Below are 15,609 nucleotides of genomic sequence, written 5' to 3' on the forward strand. Positions count from 1 at the left end.
TGTTTTCAGCAGAGATAATTCAGTTAGAGATGCCTTGGGTTATAAGAATTCTGTAGGCTGTTTTAGGAACCTACCTGCTTTCCATAGCAAAGGCCAGATATGAACTGTGTCTGATAATAATCAACTTCTTTTGACAAAGACTTAGCTATTTCTCTAGGATATAATTTTAACATTTAACCACCATCCTTGCCATTACCTATTATTCTTTTAGACTAATACTTTCTCACACTTGGTTTACTTCAGTTTCCCCTGTTTGTTTTCTAACAGTGAGAATAAAAAAAAAAACCTTTAAAAATTGGACAGAAAGTACAATTTTTATGGCATATACTTATGCCAATTTGCATTGCATGCCAACCTCTAGCATGTGCAGGACTTAAGAAAAGAGTAGAATTAGAGGCTCACACACTTTGTCTAAATATTTACATGTTGTAAGTCAAACTGATAAAATAATAAGTAACCATGTTCTATCTTACTATCTTGAAAAATGTATTTTCATAATGACTAAGAAGACCAAGTTTGAATTGAGAGTTTTTCAATTTCTTGAGGCTTCACAGGAGAATAATAAGTGGAGACAGGGCCCCTTGTCCCTGACAACAGCTGTTCCTTCTTTCGTCTACTCATTTACCTGGACTCCTACTTCTGGCCTTGTCTTGAAGTGTCAGAGAACCTGTGTCCATATTTGTGGATACTCAGGCTGTATGACTAACCCCTGTCTGTCTTCTTATAAGAGGTGGCATATTGGTTATCTTGAGCCTAAGAGTGCACTCACTAGTACCAAGGCATAATGTCAGAAGAAAGGAGCCAGGGAAGAGTGGGGCACAGGGTCTGAAGCAAGTCTAGGACCCTATGGACAGGACATACCAGGGTCCCAGCATCTGAGGAGTTGTCTAAAAGTGATGCCTTTGAACTCCCGATATAATACATTCCTCACGAACCCAAGGACTACTCACTTTATGACACAGCTGGCAAAAGGCCAGGGCAGGCTTTCTAAAGCATGGAGTCCAGGAAAAATCCCAGATTTCTTAGGTCTAACAGTGGATGTCTACACTGACATTTCGCTTAAAAAAATCAGCTAGATAAAGTGATTTTTTTTCTTATGTGAAAAGGCCTGAACCCCCACATATTATAAAATTGGGCAGACTTTTCCTACAGCTATAGTTATGTTATAGGTTTTCTTACCTTCAACATATAAGAAAACAACAAAATCTTCTTCTGTTGATCTTCATCAAAACAATGTACCAAATATACAAGAGTTTAGGGAAAGATACTTTATAATAATCTGTAACTATCCAAGTTACCTAAATATATGGCTAAACAGTCTGCATTTCTTTTGCTGGACTGGAACCAAGAGAATCTTCTCTATCCTTGACCTGGCTCACATTCTCAGGGATTTCCCGATTCCAGCCCTAATCATGTTTGCTTAAATATAAAACACATCTATTTTAAGCATCCACAAACTTTTTTCCACTCTTACTCTCACCTTTATTTCTGTAAAGTCTTTCAAAGCAAAAAGCTTAAAGAGGAAGATGCCTTTATTTCCAAACTCATTTATTCCAGAAGTATTTGTTTAAAATGTACATGTAGAGGCTTCTGTGTTCTGGACCCAGACATAAGTCTGATTTCCTTTAGGCTTCAGGTAGGATAATCCAAATTCACTGATTGTTTGAAGTTCAAAGTCACATATATAATACTTCCAAATATTTTCAAAAGGATCCATGTCTTCTTAGAGGAAAAATGGAGAACAAGACAGCAATGAGAAAATCCAAACTCCTAGGTTGAAGTTTCCCTCCTGACAAGTCCACAGATAACCTAAAAGGGTTTCTCATCCCCTATTCTTAGAATGAAATACTAAACCCAGAAACGTAGCAGCACTATTTCCTAAGATCTATCCAAAGGTCTATTTCTATTGCAGATTTCTAGTGGACTTTACAATGCAGTGGTAGTTTTATTATAGGTAGAAATGTCTTGGAAAATTGGCGAAGGTGAGAAATTGAAATATTTTGTTTTCTTTTCTCATTTCTTGTTCCTCTTATTCTTTATGGTTCTTCCTCACATTCTTCACAAATTATAAGTCTTCTGTTTTTTGTGGCAAAACATTTTGAAAAAGTTCTTTTATATTATCTACACCTCAGTATTATTTAAATTAATTATTCATCTGTTATTGACTGTTTTAATACACAAGCAATATTATAAGATTTAGGGGATTTGAAAATTCATGTTCTAGGCCAGGTGCAGTGGCTCATGCCTGTAATCCCAGCACTTTAGGAGGCTGAGGTGGGCCGGATCACAAGGTCAGGAGATCGAGACCACGGTGAAACCCCGTCTCTACTAAAAATACAAAAAACTTAGCCGGACGCAGTGGCGGGCGCCTGTAATCCCAGCTACTCAGGAGGCTGAGGCAGGAGAATGGTGTGAACCCGGGAGGCGGAGCTTGCAGTGAGCCGAGATCGCGCCACTGCACTCCAGTCTGGGCGACAGAGAGAGACTCCGTCTCAAAAAAAAAAAAAAAAGAAAAGAAAAGAAAATTCATGTTCTAGTGGTATAGGCATTTGAGGCATTACTGAGAATTTGGAAAATTTGAGAACCAAAACTGTATGCCACAGCTTATTGTCTGCACAAACATGATTTGGTCATAAGTTCGTTTTCATTAGCATGACTTTACTATTCCAGAAGATGCTTGCCAAAATAATGAAAGTTCCAAGTAACGTTATTGCTTATTTCTGAATCTTCCAAAAGACATATCAACTCTTCAATAGAAAGCATTAATTGACAGTTTACAGCTCAAGATTTTTTTTAACTCCTTGCTTCAAATGGTCACCAATCCTAAACTATTATAGTCATAAATCACTTAATGATGGGGATATGTTCTTGGAAATGCATCTTCAGGCAATTTTGTTGTTGAATGAACATTATAGACTGTATTTATACAATCCTAAGTGGTATAGCCTACCACATACTTAAGCTCTATAGTACAGCCTGTTGCTCCTAGGCTACAAGTTTGTATGGCATGTTACTGCCCTGAGTACTGTAGGCAATTGTAACACAATATCTGTGGACCTAAACATAGAAGCAGGGAAAGACAAGGTACAGTGAAAATATACATAAAAGTAGTATTCTTGCATAGGGCATTTACCATGAATGGAGCTTGCACAACTAGAAGTTGCTTTGCGTGATTCAGCAAGTGAGTGATGAGTGAATGTGAAGGCCTAGGACATTGCTATGCTCTACTGTAGACTTCATAGGCACTGTACACTTAGGCTATATTAAAAATAAATTGACCATAGCTTATTGTTATTTCTTTCACTTTAAACTTTAAAGTTTTTTTACTTTTTTGACTCTGCTATGTTAATATTTAGCTTAAATCACAAACAATTTGTACAGCTCTACAAAAATATTTTCTTTCTTTATAACTTTATTGTATAAGAGGCTTTTTCTTTTTAACTCCTTTGTTTTTACTTTTTTAAAATTTTTTAAACTTTTTTATTAAAAACTAAGATGTAAACATGGACATTAGTCTAGGCCTACACAGAGTCAGAATCATCAATATTATTGTTTTCCACCTCCACATACTGCCCCAGTGGGAGGTCTTCAGGGGCAAAAACAGGCATGGAGCTATTGTCTCCTATTACAAGAATACCTACTTCTTTTTATTTATTTATTTATTTATTTATTTATTTATTTTTTATTATTATTATACTTTAAGTTCTAGGGTACATGTGCATAACGTGCAGGTTTGTTACATATATATACTTGTGCCATGTTGCTGTGCTGCACCCATCAACTCGTCAGCACCCATCAACTCGTCATTTACATCAGGTATAACTCCCAATGCAATCCCTCCCCCCTCCCCCCTCCCCATGATAGGCCCCGGTGTGTGATGTTCCCCTTCCCGAGTCCAAGTGATCTCATTGTTCAGTTCCCACCTATGAGTGAGAACATGCGGTGTTTGGTTTTCTGTTCTTGTGATAGTTTGCTAAGAATGATGGTTTCCAGCTGCATCCATGTCCCCACAAAGGACACAAACTCATCCTTTTTAAGTATCTCCTGAAGCAACTGCCTGAAGCAATTTTACAGTTAACTTTTTTTTTAGTAAACAGGAGTCCACTCTAAAATTATAATTAAGAGTGTAGTATAGTAAACAAGTAACACCATTTATTACCATTATCAAGTAGCATTTACTAAACATAATTGTGTGTGCTACTTTTTAATAAAATTGGTAATGCAGTAGCTCTGTTTACATCAGCATCACTACACACATGTGAGTAGTACCTTGCATGATGACATCACCATGACTACAACATCACTGGTCCATAGGAATTTTTCAGCTCCATTATAATCCTAGGGGGTCATTGTTGAGTATTTTGCCTGTCATTGATCAAATCATTTGGCATCATATGACTATATACAGGATAACCTTCCCCAATCTTAATAAATTCTCTGCACTTTAAAACCAGACTGACTTACTTTAGGTCTCAATAAAAATAGTGATGCTGCCTTTTTTCCTCTTTGAGGTGGTAGTGACCCTTATATTAGTAAGCCACAAGTTTAGCTTTCTCATGACAACAAGTTCTGGTAATATTTGGGAGGCTGGTATTCCACAGATTACTTAAGTTCCTATTTTGGGGATCTGTGTCATTGAAGAATTTAAGAACCCATTACTCTCCACTGCTTAAAGTAACCTAGATTCCTGGAAACTAACCCATTCATTTCCATTAAATATGCTAGGATTTTTCTGCTCCATCCATTTTGGTAAATGAGTGTCTGATTCTCTTACTTATGTGTCTTGTCAAATGATTATGTAACCATGTGTTGGATTCTCAACCCCTCAAGCTATTGAGATTGATCACAGATGGACAAAAATACCAGCTTCTCACAAGCCATAATGATTTTGTTTGTGAAAGGAGAAACAAATGAATCCTGAGCCAGTCTTTCATTCAAATATGTAAGAAAAAGATCACAGTCTACAGGAAGCTTTCTACCTCCCTATTTAAATATTCACCAGCTTCCACTCCCAGGCTATAGAAGTATACTACTGTGACTTCCATAATGAGATTCAAATTCCTTAGTATTAAGGATTCTTGTTCTACAAAAGGTAGGTACCATTGTCAGTGGCTGCCATCCACAATTTGAAGTGAATCAGTTAGAGATTTGCTATGTGACAGAAACAGGAGACTAGACATTGGAGAGGGATGCCAGAGTAAACAAGCTGGGATAGGAGGAGAAATAATATGAAGGCTTAGAGAAGAGGCGCTTAAAGCCATAAATGAATATGATTTGGAGACGGCTTTTGTGTACACTGGCATCTTCACGATTTTCTCAAGGTTATTATGTAAACCTTTTTTATATCCTTGCTGAAGTTTTCTGTCTACTAAAGGTAAATTTGTTTTGGAAAATAATACAAAATAATAATCCAGAATAAAATGAAGGGCTATATTAGGTAATGTAATTCTGCATCCAAAACATAAGATGGAGAAAATAAATCAGATTATCTCATATTATTGTTGTTGTTGTTGTTTATTGCCTTTGAACTTATTCTGAAGACATGTATCATAGGCATAAATGTAAATCTCCAAAAATCACTATTATGAAAGGTACGTTTTATTGAGGATATGAAATTACATTTACTTGTTTAAAGTCAGCTTGAGTTCTGTAGTTCAATGCCATACTATACAAAAATAAAATTCACCCAGCTGGAACTTTTTTTTTAATCAACTTTGTTCCTGTTTATCAGGAGAGTCTCATGACAGATGGGATTGATATTTTTTATTTGGAACATCATATTCTCTCAATTAGGTTATTTACTAAAGTTTATGCAGGTTTCTGGTTGTTCTGGTTATTTATTCACTTTTTATATATAGTTTGGCATGTTCTCTGTGATCTAATTCTCCTCCTGCTGGAATACTTCTTCACAAGTGTTTTCATGAGAATCTCAATTTCCCTGAGGTCTGCAAAACCTGCGTTTTTACACACATGAGGTCTTGTATAAGGCTTTGTAGAGCTTAAAGTATCTTTATTTTATCTTCATATTTAAGCAATAGGTTAGCCACATATAAGGTGCTGCATTGCAATTTCTGTTTTTCTCTCGATATTTTGAACACATCACTAGGTCTTATGCTTGGTTGTTAACCTTACTTACTAGTTAGAAGTTTTTAATTGATACTTGTTCCTCCAATCACCTCATTAATTCTAGAAACCTGCTTTCAATCAAGCATTTCAAGATTAATGGTTTTCTATTTATTTTTCCTGTTTGATAAGGTTAAACACTGTTGATCTGAGACTTGAAAAGAATTCTTCGTTTATGTAAACATATTGGTCTTTTTTTCTTCTATTTATTTCTCTTTATCAAGTAAATTTCCCCCTTTCCTTCTGTAAAACACACTGACATGTATAGACATTTTTATTTCTATCTTCTCTATCTCTTCATTTTTTCTTTCATATAATTTTGTTTTTATACATTCTTCATATTTTGACATGCTCCTGGATCTGATATTTAAATTTATTAATGTATTCTTAAGCTTTGTATATACTGCTCTTCAACTGTTTAGGTCTTTATTTTTCCTCAAAATTTTCATGTCAAATATTGCCTTTACTCATTAAGGATGTATGTCAGGCTAATGTAAAATGGTTGTTAACCATGGACACAATAAAAGGAATAACAAACACTGGGGCCTACTGGAAGGTGGAGGGAGCGAGGAGGGAGAGAATCAGAAGAAAACAACCATTGGGTACTAGGCTTAGTACCCTGGTGATGAAATAATCTGTATGACAAATCTTGTGATATAATTTTACCTATATAACAAACTCACACATTTAACTCTGAACGTAACATAGAAGTTAAAAAAAAAAACAAAAAACCTTTTGACTCCCCCAAAACTGAACTACTAATAGCCTGCTGTTGACTGGAAGCTTTAACAGTAACATAAATATTCGATTAACATATATTTTGTATGTTATAGGTATTATATATGGTATTTTTACAATAAAATAATCTGGAAAAAAATAAAATGGTCGTTACTTATTTCATATAAGGTATTCCATTTGTTGACTTTTTTTCTTTTTATAATAGCGGTGCTCCTTGTGTATTTGGTTTGTTGGCAGATTTTCTGTTAGCTCATATTCCTCTGGAATATCTTGGACTTTGCTATGATGCAGAGGAGAAAGTATGAAGCGCCAGGGTCTACCTTGGATCCCTTAGTTGATTTAGAAAAGGTAAGGGTGAAGGGAAATGTAAGATTCTCTGGTGTTACAATCTGAGCTCAACTAAATTTCACTTCTATATGTTCCCCAAGAGGTAATTCTGCCCTTCAGAGAACCCATGTAACTTGTGTTACCTCCTGTGCAAGCACTAAGATTTTCCAAGAGTTGCTTCCTCTTTAAAATTATCTGTTGCTTGGGGTATAAGTCGAGGTAAGCATGTTCAGAGGTGGGTCTTCTTGCACATGTTGAGACTTTTAGTCTCAAACTGAGGCTATATCTCCATCAACATGACACCCACCATCCTGGCTGGCACTAAGTGGTGCTGGTACTCTACTCTCTGCTTCTGCTTCATAGTAACTCAAGAGCAGGCACTCAAACTTTAAATATACATATTTAAAATATAAAACTAAGGGCTTTTCTCTAGACTTTCCCCATTGTGAGAAATTTCCCTCATTCATTAGGCTACTGTGCCTCTGAAACCAGGATATAGCAACATACTTCTTTTAGAGGATTCTACAATTTTGTTTTCATAAAGTAATCTACGTCTACAAGAGGCAAATGGACTATTGACACAGTAACTTAATAAGTTGCAAGGGATGGTGGGGAAGGAAAAATATTTTTAATATTTTTCAATTTTCAATTTTTTTTTTCTATTTTCTAGAAATCATTCCACCTTGTACTAAGCTGTTTTTTCAGACCACAGATCAATCATGAGTGTTTATTATGTTGAGGACCATGTGTCATCTGCCTTTAAGAGCTTTTAATGGGCTTTGATACCCAAGCAACAGTATTAACTTTGGTTAAACGACAATAGTGAGCTCAGTGGAATGTCAACAGTCTTACAGAATATTGGAGGAGAGAGTCATTATTGTAAATTGGGGTGATAAAGAGGTATAATGATGTAAGAACAATATATACATATATAATATACATAAACAATTTATGTATAATTCTTATGAAAGCCCTTTAATGTAGGTACTATTATTCCTTGTTTATAGATTATGAATCTGAATCCTAGAAATCATAACACAATCATTTGAGACCATATAGGTAGCAAATGCCAGAGCTGGGATTCGAGTAGACCAGTCTTTGGTGCCAAAGCCATTGCTCTTTTTGAGCTTGCCGTAGTCTTTATTATGAAATAAATTAATCTTAACAGTTTGTATATACAAGTAGGCAGAGTTGGCATTTACAAACATAAACACAGTCATTTATGTTTATGTCAAGTCAAATTGATGCATGTATTGAAAGGAGAGGATCCCTACCACTACAATAATGACGACTATCTTGTATGTACTGACTTATTACCCTCCTCCTTGGAGTATAGATGATCAAGACTGGCCTGTGTAGTAAGATACAGCAGGGCAATAGTGGTCCTTCTCAAAGAATGAAAGTTATTCTAACTCCAAATGAATAGTGCATTTAGAAAGTAAATTTAAGAAGATTGAAAGTGTGTTACACAAAGTAATAAGATTCAGGTAGCGAAGCACATCTCTGAAATTTATTTTCAGTGTCATCAGGGAGTTCTAGTATTAGAAAGTTTCATGAGTAGTGTTAACAGGAATGTCAGAAGTCTAGTCTGCTAGTCTGATTGCAGAAAGCATCCTGCTGTGGATGTGGAATGAGAATGCCTAAATTTCCAGCAGAAGAGCTCATAATGGATATAGTTATGGCTTCACATGAAAAGTAATGTATGGTGCAAAAGATAACGGAGAAGAGTACAATACAATCTGCACGCATTCCTGGGTTTATAGCCAATCAAATGGAGTATTAAAATGTGAGCACACTTAATTAAATGTCTCATTTTGAGTAGTGTGATGAATAAGGGTCATGAAATGATTAGTGCTGAGAACTCAAAGTCAAATGCACTAATTCCATTTCAAACACTATCTTTGATTCACATTTGAGATTGAGAAGGCATGAATTCAAGCTTCTGCTCAGTGACATCTTGCATTGAGTCCTGCAACATAAACTCTTACTACCGTGTCTTATCAAACTCTACCTACACCTGGGCAAACATAACTTAGCTTCCTGGTTGTGAAGACAAAAAAGAAAAGCTGAATCACTCAAGTCATCAGGAAGTATAAAATGCCTTGTTTCTATCTTTCAAAATTTTATCTACTCGTGAAAAAGAGTTTTCTAAATGTATGTCATCAAAAGGCAAATTATACATTTGTAAAGATTGTTTGTTAAGGGAATGGGAAGTCACTCTTGGTAGCTGTTGTTTCTGTCTGTGAAAAATTATGGGAGAAATGTAAAAATTCATCCTTCAGAGGATCATTAGTATTGTTCTTTTTAATAACTCTGCAAATGCAACTAGCCTATTTTGAATAAAGTATTTAAATTCAAACATAAAGATTTCCAGAAAGCTGAAAAAACTCAAGATCTTCCATTAGTCTCATCTAAGTGTTAGAAAACTCATTAAACCTGCAGGATTCATTTATTAAGAATTTGATATTTGATCAAAATTGTGATTGAATCTGGAGGATTTTTTTAAAAATTATATATAGCCCGGTTCCTGTTTTCAAGTGTTTCCCACCAAGTTCAAGTTAACTTATTCACATGAAGAGATTCTTAACACTATTCAATAATTTAGGGAAAGTGTTTCATAAGTAGGGCATTCAGAAATTCAGTAATCAAACTTGGGATCAGAACTATGTAATCAAAAACTACTTAGTACTCACTTTGTGCAGGACAATAAAATAGCTCCTGTAGATCCCAAAAAGACATTTAGAAGTGGAAATCTAGGTTTCCCCTGTTTCTCACTGCCACAAGTGCACTTTCTTAGCTATTATGTAAATAGCCAAATTGTTCTAAGTGCTTTTCGAAATAAAATCTTTACTCCTCTAAAGGCAAAGAATAATCCCTTTCTCTTGTAAAGCACTTGGCAATTTTCAAAGCACTTTTATATTCATGATCTCACTTCATATTCACAGCAGACCTATAAAATAAGTAGGGCAGGTATTACTATCTACATATATTTTCCACCTTAGAAACTGAGGTGTAAAGAGATTACAACTTTCCCAAAGACACAGCTAATGTGTGATGGAAAAGAAACTAGAACAAAAGTATTCTAACTCCTACCACAGTGCTTTTCTTATAATAGTATACAAAGAAGCCATGATTATTTGACAGAAGATGGGAGAAGAAAGAAGCATGAGAAGAGAGAACAGAAGGTTTAGGTATAGTTATTAGACCAAAGTTAAAGACCAGCTTTGTCTTCAAATAATCTCCAAGTCATCCCACCCACCTTTGATTGCTATATTACTCTTGTTCCAGATCTAGTAAGGTTCCATTACATTTGTAAAAGTGTCTCAGATCATTTCCAACTCTACTTCAGGGCCTTCTAAACTTGATTAGCACTTTCCATGAAATGAAAAATAGTATGGTCTCCTCTGCTGGTCATTTGTCTTTATATTCTTTAAGTTGTTATTTTATAGTCTCATATCTTTATGATTAGATTGTAGAAGCAGGTAGGTAGCAGAAAACAAACCCATTCTACTCCTTTAAAATCTTTAAAGATACACAAACAGGATGTACAGGAGGGAAAGTAAAATGATTCCACAAAAGCAAAATACAGTTAATTTGATTTTATCCTGATCTGCTGCCTAAGTCTCCTAGTTAACACTTATTTTGCTAAAAGAACAATCTGGAGCTACGCTGTCACATACAGTAGCCATTAGGCATTTGTGGCTACCCGTAAAATTTTAAGACGTTTATTGAGGTATAATAGATACAGCCTGTACATAATTAAAATGTACAATCTGATAACTTTGACATATGTGCACACCTGTGAAGTTATCACAAACATCAAGAAAATAAACGTACCTGGTTCTCAACAAAGTATCCTCATGTCCTTTGTAAGGCATCCTTTCTACTCCTCCTTGCTCCAAATAAGCACTTACCTGCTTTCTGACCTTACAGATTCGTTTGCTTTTTCTAGAGTTCAACATGAATGGAATCATATAGTATGCATTTTTGGTGGGATGAAGGGTGGTCTTCTTTCAGTAAGTGTAATTATTTGAGGTTCATCCATATTTTTACTTGTCAATAGCTCATTCCTTACCATTGCTAAATTGTACATCATTGTATGGATGTAGTACAATCCATTTATCTAGTCGCCTTTTGGTGGACTATCGGATCATTTCCAATTTTTGGCTATTAGAAACAAAGCTCTCATAGGACATTGTTCAAGTTTTTGTAAAAGCATTCACTTATATTTTGCTTGACTAAAGTATAGGGATAGAATGGCTGCATTATATGATAGTTATATATTTAACATTTTAATAAATTCCAGGTGTGTTCATTAGCATGATGCAGACTTTGAGGATGAGACAAATATATTAAATAGTATATATCTCTTGCTATATTCAAGATTTTTATGAGAAATATTTGGTGTTAAATGCTTTTTCAACATCTGTGGTGATGTTCATATAGTTTTTCTCCTTAGATTAGTAGTAAAATAAATTACGTAAATAGATTTATCAATACTGAACCATCCTTACATTCTTAGAATAAACCCTCCTTTATCGTGATTTTTTTTTTTTTTTTTTTTTTTTTTTTTTTTTTTTACTAAATCCTGTTTTTCAATGTTGTACTTAAGATTTTTGCATAAATACACAAGTAAGGTTGGTGTGTATGGAAATTTTGCAGTTGTAGGGGTTTACTATTAATTTTAAATTTGTTTCATACTAAGAAATCAATACATATACCTTTTTCACCTGTGTTCTGGAACATTATATGTAACAGTTTTTCCATTCTTTAAATATAAAAACAATAGAAGATACTGCTTTTCTTCCCCAATTTTCTTGTTCATATTTGGAAAGTGATCTTATAAGAATTTCCCTCTTCCAGGGTCATTTTGGTTGAGAACTAAAACCATCCAATTTCACATAATTTAATTAACAGGACTCAGAACAAAGACCGATTTGTGGTCTCATCCCACTTGTATCAACATGATTTTACTAGTGTTTCAAGGAAATTCTTGTCCAGGAAGATATGGCTATAAATCAATAAATAACTTTATTATTCCCTTCAGGAAATTACTGAAAACCAACTTATCCAGTTTGCTCACCTTGGCAAACAGCTCTTCTGATACACAATGGGCTATTTACATGGGCAAGCGGCTGCTTAATAAATAGCAGTCTATTTATTGAGCTTCCTTTCATTACCCTCATCTGATTGTGCCCAAGAATCTTCACTTATTATGTCACAAACTTTGTCTGATCCCATCCAGTTACCTACCTGGATAGTCTCATCTTAATCCATTCTTCCTAAACTCCAAAACCCTATGCATATCTGCCTTGACCTCCCCATTCTGAGGCACTCTTAAACTCGATAAAGTTTGTGTCCTTCCTTACTGCAATTGTTTAATGAACTGAACTTTGCTTAATTAACAGGTTATCCTAGCGATCTTTGGAAAAGTGGCACTTCATATGGTAAATTATATTTTCCTAGAATTTATTTATTTCATCCATTTTTTCATTTACTTGCTTACAGTTGAGCATAGTTTTTTAATGGTAGTTATAAATAATCTCACTTTCTAATTGTATTTTCCTCTTCTTATTTCTGCACTTGAAAATTTTTCCCTTTGTTTCTAGAATTGGTTACGTACTGGTCTTATACTTTTATGTTGTTTTTTGTATTTCTATTATTTTCTATTTTTTAACTAAAAGAGTATTTTTTTCTGATTGCCTTCAAAGTTACATTCGATAGGCAGTAGTATTTAAATCTTTTAGTACACTGATCTTCTAAGAATTTCAAAAAGCCAGTTTCTACTTCCATTTTGTACAAGATTGGATATTAAAATTATTTTTATATAATTTATTGATTTCTAATTGAGGGTCATACTTGCTTTTTGATTCCGTCAATTTCAATTTTTTATTTTCTTTGTCTAAAAAAAATTTTAAATATTTATAATTTTGAAAATGTACTGAAAATTTTTTTGTGGCCTAATATATATATATATTCAATTTTTATGATGATCATGAAGTTTGAAATCAAAAACAAAGCTGTACCGTCTATGTTCACAATACAGAATTTGTTATATTTAATAATATACTATATGTTTGTATTAATTATAGAATAAACATATATTACATATTTATTTAAAATACAATTTATACCAAATTATTTATGTGATAATAAAATTTTCCTGATAAATTATATTATTTTTCTTTACCTTTATTTCATTTTTTATACATGCTCAGTTATGAAGTAAGAATTGTGAAATACAGTTTCAGTGCAATTCTCTTTATTTCTCCCTGTATTTCATTTAGATTTTGCATTGTGTGTATTGCTGCTGTTATTTGGTGCAGTGATACTCTTAATTTTATTTTTAAGTGCCCTTTTTGCTTATTTAATGCCTTTTGTGTGTGAGTTTTAACTATTATCTATTTTTAAATCCTATTTATTTATAATAGTATTGCCTTGTATAAGTTTTTGTACTATTTTATTTTTATATTTTTATAATCACTCTGTTTTAGGTATGTCTTACAAATATATCATGGAGTTGGGTTTCGTTTTGTGGTCTAATTTGAAAATATATTTTCATTTAATGAGTTAAGTCCATTAATATTTATTGATGTAATGGACACCTAAAATCTTTGTTCTGTCAGATTATTTATTGTTCTTTGTTTTCATAGTTTTCTGTTTTGTTTTGTAAATCACTTGTGATCCCTTCCCAATTTCAGGCACCAGATATGTGTCTATAAGTTATACAACTGTTTTCTTTCTTTGGCCTTCTTTTCTTCTATACCAATTTTATGGTAAATATTTTTTAATGGCCACTAGATGCCACAAATTTATTTTAAAAACTATTAATGTTTACTTTTTTTCAAAGTGTTTTACCAAATTTCTTAATACTTTTTAATAACATTTAAAAGAGGAATTTGTAATTTATCTCCTCCCCATTTGGGGGTTGATAGCTTAGTTTTCTTATCTTTCTTCATTTTCTAAATCCCTTAAAAGAAGTATCAATCACAATAATAACAGTGGGTATCTTTGTCTTCTTTCTAAAATTTTTTTTTTATTGTACTTTAAGTTCTAGGGTACATGTGCATAACGTGCAGTTTTGTTACATATGTATACTTGTGCCATGTTGCTGTGCTGCACCCATCAACTCGTCAGCACCCATCAACTCGTCATTTACATCAGGTATAACTCCCAATGCAATCCCTCCCCTCTCCCCCCTCCCCATGATAGGCCCCGGTGTGTGATGTTCCCCTTCCCGAGTCCAAGTGATCTCATTGTTCAGTTCCCACCTATGAGTGAGAACATGTGGTGTTTGGTTTTCTGTTCTTGTGATAGTTTGCTAAGAATGATGGTTTCCAGCTGCATCTATGTCCCTACAAAGGACACAAACTCATCCTTTCTTATGGCTGCATAGTATTCCATGGTGTATATGTGCCACATTTTCTTAATCCAGTCTGCCACTGATGGACATTTGGGTTGATTCCAAGTCTTTGCTATTGTGAATAGTGCCGCAAGAAACATGCATGTGCATGTGTCTTTATAGCAGCATGATTTAAAATCTTTTGGGTATATACCCAGTAATGGGATGGCTGGGTCATATGGTACATCTAGTTCTAGATCCTTGAGGAATCGCCATACTGTTTTCCATAATGGTTGAACTAGTTTACAATCCCACCAACAGTGTAAAAGTGTTCCTATTTCTCCACATCCTCTCCAGCACCTGTTGTTTCCTGACTTTTTAATGATCGCCATTCTAACTGGTGTGAGATGGTATCTCATTGTGGTTTTGATTTGCATTTCTCTGATGGCCAGTGATGATGAACATTTTTTCATGTGTCTGTTGGCTGTATGAATGTCTTCTTTTGAGAAATGTCTGTTCATATCCTTTGCCCACTTTTTGATGGGGTTATTTGTTTTCTTCTTGTACATTTGTTTGAGTTCTTTGTAGGTTCTGGATATTAGCCCTTTGTCAGATGAGTAGATTGCAAAAATTTTCTCCCATTCTGTAGGTTGCCTGTTCACTCTGATGGTAGTTTCTTTTGCTGTGCAGAAGCTCTTTAGTTTAATGAGATCCCATTTGTCAATTTTGGCTTTTGCTGCCGTTGCTTTTGGTGTTTTAGACATGAAGTCTTTGCCCATGCCTATGTCCTGAATGGTACTACCTAGGTTTTCTTCTAGGGTTTTTATGGTATTAGGTCTAACATTTAAGTCTCTAATCCATCTTGAATTAATTTTCGTATTAGGAGTGAGGAAAGGATCCAGTTTCGGCTTTCTACTTATGGCTAGCCAATTTTCCCAGCACCATTTATTAAATAGGGAATCCTTTCCCTATTTCTTGTTTTTCTCAGGTTTGCCAAAAATCAGATGGCTGTAGCTGTTTGGTATTATTCCTGAGGACTCTGTTCTGTTCCATTGGTCTATATCTCTGTTTTGGTACCA

The sequence above is a fragment of the Papio anubis genome, chromosome 19 (assembly GCF_008728515.1).
Source record: "Papio anubis isolate 15944 chromosome 19, Panubis1.0, whole genome shotgun sequence".
NCBI lineage: Eukaryota > Metazoa > Chordata > Mammalia > Primates > Cercopithecidae > Papio > Papio anubis.